The following is a 6,000-nucleotide window of genomic DNA, read 5'->3' on the forward strand; positions in this document are numbered from 1 at the left end:
AGGTTTGTGACACACTGCCGTGGCACGGGGTGTTTCCTCCTCAAAGGCAGCTCAGCTGCCTCTCTCTGCTCTGGTGCAGTTAAAGCAGCATTTCATGGCCAGACCCAGGGGCTGGGGGTGTCAGCAGGAGGAGGAGGGCAGGCTCTGATGTTCTGCTGCCCATTTATGCCAGCCCTGGGAACCCAGGGCAGTGCTGGCAAAAGCGGCAGAGGGGTCAGGAGCTGTGCCAGGGTGCTCAGCACCTCTGGGGCACCTTCAGAGGCATCCTGTAGTGCTTTCACCACCGTCCACCCAACCTGTCCTGGTGCTCGTGGGGGCTGAAGAGACCTGGGTGTCCTTTGGAGCCTTCCTGAGGCTCCTGGGTCTCACTGCCTGGGCAGCTCAGAGCCACCTGTGGTGCTGCCCACACCTCTGGCACTGCTCCCCTCTGGGGTGCTGTGCTTTGCTGCAGGAAATTTTGGGGGAAAATCTGCATTTCCAGCAGGCTCTTCCTTCTGGCTTTATCTCCCTGGTTCCTGTCCCTGCTGTTGGCTCTCAGTGCTGAGCAGGGTTCCAGTGCAGCAGGAACAGGGCACGAGGGGGTTGAGGAGGGGACAGCCCCCCTGGCTTTACTGGGCAGAGCAGTCTCCTCTCTGTGCTGCTTGGCTTTGGGGCTTTTTGGCAAGAGGAAAAGCTGACAAGACTGCAGGTCTAATCCTTCTGCCACAGGCAGGAACACAACCCAAAAATAATGTTCCTGCAGGCGATAGAACGCCACCAGTGTAAGTCAGTGTGAGAGGCAGCAGAGTCGGGTCCCTCTCCTGCTCACATCTGCACGGTATTGACAGAGCTGAGCGTGTCACTGAACCAATTTCCCTCACAATCTTTTGTCATCCACAGCACATTATGCGGAGATGAGACCAAGGTGACAAATGCAATAAAATAAGCACTCGGATACTATGGTGATGGAGACCAGGAAACGCCTGGATGGGAAAAAACAACAAAGCTGTGCTACAAGAGATAAGCAAAATAACCCCCGTGGCTCCTAACGCAAAGAAAGAACCGGAAAACATTGATGGAGATTTCAGCTTTCCCAGAATCACTGAATCATGCACTAGGATCTGTTATTGCTTCTGTAGATTTAGGAGCTGTGTGGCTGGAATGGAGTAATGGAGCCCCTGTTTTTAACTCTTCCCTCGCCTCTTCCCCAGCGCTCGGTAGCAGCTGATTTATGGCTCTGTAGCTGGAAAGAGCTGAGCGCAGCTCTCGAGGACCCTCGCAGATGATTTAGCCTTGAGCAGGAGCCAGCAGGCACATTTGTGTTGGTGATGGAGGAGGATGGTTTTGGACAGCCCAGGGTGCTCCTGGCACTGTGGCCTCTGCCCGTGCAGGGGTGAGGGGTGGCAGGCTCCCGTCGGCTCCACGCTAACCTCAGTGCGGGAGCAGCAGAGTCACCAATGCAGAGAGGACGGTTTTTTAAAGTGGACAAACCTCTCTAATCCCAGGAGCTGGAGCCCCAGGGAGCAGGGAGTGGAAGCTTTCTCTCCTGCTTGTGCAGCCTGCTGTACATAAACCATCTCCTGTGGGGTGATGCTGACTCCGCCGCGGAGCGGGAACGATGCGATCCATTATGGGATGAAGGCAGCTTTAAATGGGAAACAGCAATGGCCACACTTCCAGCAGCTCAGCTGCCTTTGTGTGTGCAGCTGCTGGCTGTGCCCCTGCTGCCACTGAGGCTCCTGAGGGATTGTCCCCTCCAGCCACACACCCCCATCCCCAGCAGGCTCAAAGCAGGACAGGGCAGAGGCGGTTTTGTCTGTTTTTCAATAGAAATACTTGTTCTTAGGGAAACTGCAGCAAGGACAGGGTCTCTGGTCACAGCACCGCTGCCTGTGCAGAGCCCACATCTGGGGGGACAAGACCATCTCCAAAGCCTTTTCCTTCTGCAGCTGGGCCAGGCCCAGGGAAGCAGCCCCCAGCTGCTCCCGTGGGTCTGTTCAGAATACTGTATATGCAAAATGGATTTATTTTGGTGCCTTCTAAAGGGCACAGCTGTCACTAGAGCAGCTCAGGTACGGGCACAGGCGGTGCACACTCCGTGTGTGAGATGGAGTATTCCCTTCTGTGACAGACACACTCTGGACAGGAGTTGGGAGTTTTGCTGCATTTTGCTGCAGTCTTTCTTTGCAGATCTCTCCCTCTCCGTTTCTCTCCCTCTCTCTCTCTCCCTCCCTCTCTCGCACATTCACTCTCTTCCCTTTTCCCCTTCCCTTGCTTTCATTGTTCCCTTCACACAAGCCAGTTTCCTCCCAAATTGCCTGACATTTACACTCAACGAGACTGGGGAGTGTGGTCTCTGTACCAGTAGGTCTCTGTGATGCTGTAGGGACACAGATCCTTTCATTACAAATAATTAATTTAGCTCTATATTGCATAACATCCTAAAAAGCTTTCTAGGGCAGTCTCATGCTAGCTGGATGCACAGTTCCTATCAATATTACATTACATTTGGGTACAACCGTTATGAAGTTTCATTAAAAATTTAATTTGTGGTTTCAAACTGCAGCATCCCCTTAAAAGTGTGGCAGAGAAACCATTCCTGCTGCTGGAGCAGTGAGCTGGCATTAGCCGAAATTGCAGGGAGAGCTGCTCGGGGGCCTGGGGCGGGTGTGAGGGTCCCTGCACCGGGGCCGGAGGGAGCTGGGGCCGGGCTGAGCCGGGTCCCGCCGCCTTCCTGCCCCCCGAGGTGCCCTTCGGAGCAGGGGTGAAGCTTTAACCCGAGCCCCCCGGGGCCGGTTTTTGGGCAGGAGGGCGATGCCGGAGGAGCAGGGGTGAAGCTTTAGCCCGAGCCCCCCGGGGCCGGTTTTTGGGCAGGAGGGCGATGCCGGAGGAGCAGGGATCGCCGGGGATGGGAGCCCCGGCTGGGGGAGCGCTGCCTTTGGCCATGGCACAGCTCCATCCCGTCCCTGCCCGCCGAGAACGGAGCTTCTCCTTCCCGGCAGCGGGGCCGGGTCATGTTTAGTTAATGAGCTTTGCTGTGACGCCTCGGCAGCGGAGCTGAATGGAGGCAGCTCCCGCATCCCACATCCCACACCCGCCTCGCCGGCTCGGAATTGATTTGTGCAGGAATTCCCCCCTGTCTGCACACACGAGCGTCACTGCAGCCGCCAGCTCCTGCACACCATCCCTCCTGCCGCTCCGCAGCGCTGCCCGGACCCTCCTGCAGCGAAACAAAGAGAGCTGCCGGCTCCGGGATGGATCCTGATGTGGGATGGATCCTGATGTGGGATGGATCCTGATGTGGGATGGATCCCGGTGTGGGATGGATCCTGCTCTGGGATGGATCCTGATGTGGGATGGATCCTGATGTGGGATGGATCCCGGTGTGGGATGGATCCTGCTCTGGGATGGATCCTGATGTGGGATGGATCCTGATGTGGGATGGATCCCGGTGTGGGATGGATCCTGATGTGGGATGGATCCTGATGTGGGATGGATCCCGGTATGGGATGGATCCTGATGTGGGATGGATCCCGGTATGGGATGGATCCTGCTCTGGGATGGATCCCGCTCTGGGATGGATCCCGCTCTGGGATGGATCCCAGCCCAGTGCTCCCAGTCCTGCCCAGTCCTGGCCGTGCTGTCTGGCTCAGGGTGCTCTGGCAGCGTTGCCCAGGGGGTGTCCCAGGGCTCGGCCTCTGCAGCACCCACGAGTGACAAACGGGGACTCTGCCGGTACAAAGCCCTCACTTGTCATTTCCCCCTGTCCAGGAAATGAGGGGGGTTTGCAGCCAGGCTGGGGGGGTTCAGAAGTCAGGTTCTGGTGTTTGGTGTAGGGCTGCAGAGATCACTTCCCCTCCCCCAGTGAGGATAATAATGGGGAGTGGGTTCCTAAATCCCTTAAGCTTCTTTGATAGCTTCAATATTTATCTGTAATCCTTCTGGTGCTTCTGAACAGACACAGCTCTGTGTCCCTGCTGCTCTGGAGCTTCTTCCCACCTTGCAGCGTTCCCTTGCTGTGGGAGAAGAGGCAGGATGAGAAGGAAACATCAAAAGCTGGTGACACTGCTGTGCCCTAGTTTTTTCCATGATTATTTATTATTTTGCAGTCTCCTGCTCCTTTTCTCCCATGCCCTCTGTTGTGTTCTGTTAATGTGCCGTGCTGGGGTGACACAGGCTGCACCCTGGCTGCCCCCAGAGCCTCTCCATCGCTCCGTCCTCAGCTGAGGGGGAGAGAAAATGGAGCAAAAGGTTTGTGGGGCACGATAAGGGCAGGGAGAAATCCCTCAGCAATCATCATCACGGGCAAGCAGACTGGACCTGGGGAAATGAGTTTGTTACCAATCAAATCAGAGCAGGATAATGAGAAATGAAAACTAAATATTAAAACAGCTTCCCCTCACTCCTCCCTTCTCCCCAGGATCACCTTCACTCCCGAATCCTCTCCCTCCTGCCCTGCAGTGACACAGAGGGGTGAGGAGCAGGGGCTGTGGTCAGTTCGTGCCGTGATGTCCCTGCTGCAGCCTGGGCTCCCCCATGGGACACAAAAGCCACCCCCGTACACCCCTCCTACCCCAGTCTTGTCACACCAACCCCAGATGCTTCTGTGGACACTGGGAATGCTTCCATGCCCAGCTTGGCGATGGATGTGTGGCAGGACAGGGCTGGAAGGAGTTCCAGGTGCACATGGGGCACAGGAATGCCAGCCCGGGTGGGACAGGTGGGTGTGCAAGGACAGGGACAGGGACAGGAAAGGGACAGGGACAGGGACAGGGACAGGGACAGGGACAGGGACAGGGACAGGGACAGGACAAGGACAGGGACAGGGACAGGGACAGGGACAGGGACAGGGACAGGGACAGGGACAGGGACAGGGACAGGGACAGGGACAGGGACAGGACAGGGACAGGGACAGGACAGGGACAGGACAAGGACAAGGACAGGGACAGGGACAGGGACAGGGACAGGACAAGGACAGGGACAGGGACAGGGACAGGGACAGGACAAGGACAGGGACAGGGACAGGGATCAGGGATCAGGGATCAGCTGAGCTGGGCTCTGCTCCCAAACAGGGAGAAGCTGGAGCAGGGACAGTGAGGTTTGGAGGGGCAGAGCTGCCCAGAGCTCAGGTCCTGGGTGCTGGGAGGGGGATCTGATGTGCCAGAGTCAATTCATGTTTGAGGGTTTGGGGTTAAAATGCAGAAGGTTTTAAAGCCAGGATGGAGAAAACCACTCCAAGGCAACAGGGATTTCCTGTTTGCTGCTGTGAGGGCTGACCCTGAGCTCGAGTGCAGCTTTTAGTGGGGAAAGGGCCCTCAGGACTGAGATTCTGCGGAGAGGCTGCATTAGGGCTGGGGGCATCGATTCCTGTACAAGGTGGAGGCTCCAGGAGCTGCAGGGAGACTGAGAGTAACTGGAAAGGCCCTGGAGCTGCTTCCAGGCAGTGAAGCAGCCTGAGTGGAGCTGGAGACGCTCTGGCTGCTGTGTGCAGCTGGCACTCGCTGGGCTGGAGAGGCAGGGCATGGCAGGGGCCCAGGCAGCTCTGAGCCCCCCGGGAATCAGGAATCAGGCTGGGCACAAACCCGCTGGATTTCAGCAGCAAACACCTGAGCCACGGGACCTGCCAGGACCTGGGAAACAGATGTTGATCAGGGTGTCACTGCATCAGGAATCTGGGTTTGAAGTGTCCTGGGCATGAGGAAAAGCTTCCAGCTGGTGGATGGGAATGCTCCATTCCTGCTGATTCCACAGGTAATTGCATTTCCCAAATGTAGGAAGAGATTTTTGGGTTCCTGTACAGAACACAACGTTAGTGTTTAACACTGCACGGGTGAGCCAGGCTGCATTTCTCCAGTCTGGGATTCTTTTGGTGGGATCCCAATCTCGTGGTGGTTTCCTCTCTTACCACAGACATCAAACCAAAGCAGTTCTGACGCTGGTTCCGATTCCAAAGCAACCTCTGGCATTTCCAAAGGCAGCTCCATGGAACGGCTTCCCAGGCCCCGAGGGAAGACAGTGAGA

This window comes from Pseudopodoces humilis, chromosome 21 (assembly GCF_049639895.1).
Source record: "Pseudopodoces humilis isolate 2021_Gansu_Grassland_sample_001 chromosome 21, ASM4963989v1, whole genome shotgun sequence".
Taxonomy (NCBI): Eukaryota; Metazoa; Chordata; class Aves; order Passeriformes; family Paridae; genus Pseudopodoces; species Pseudopodoces humilis.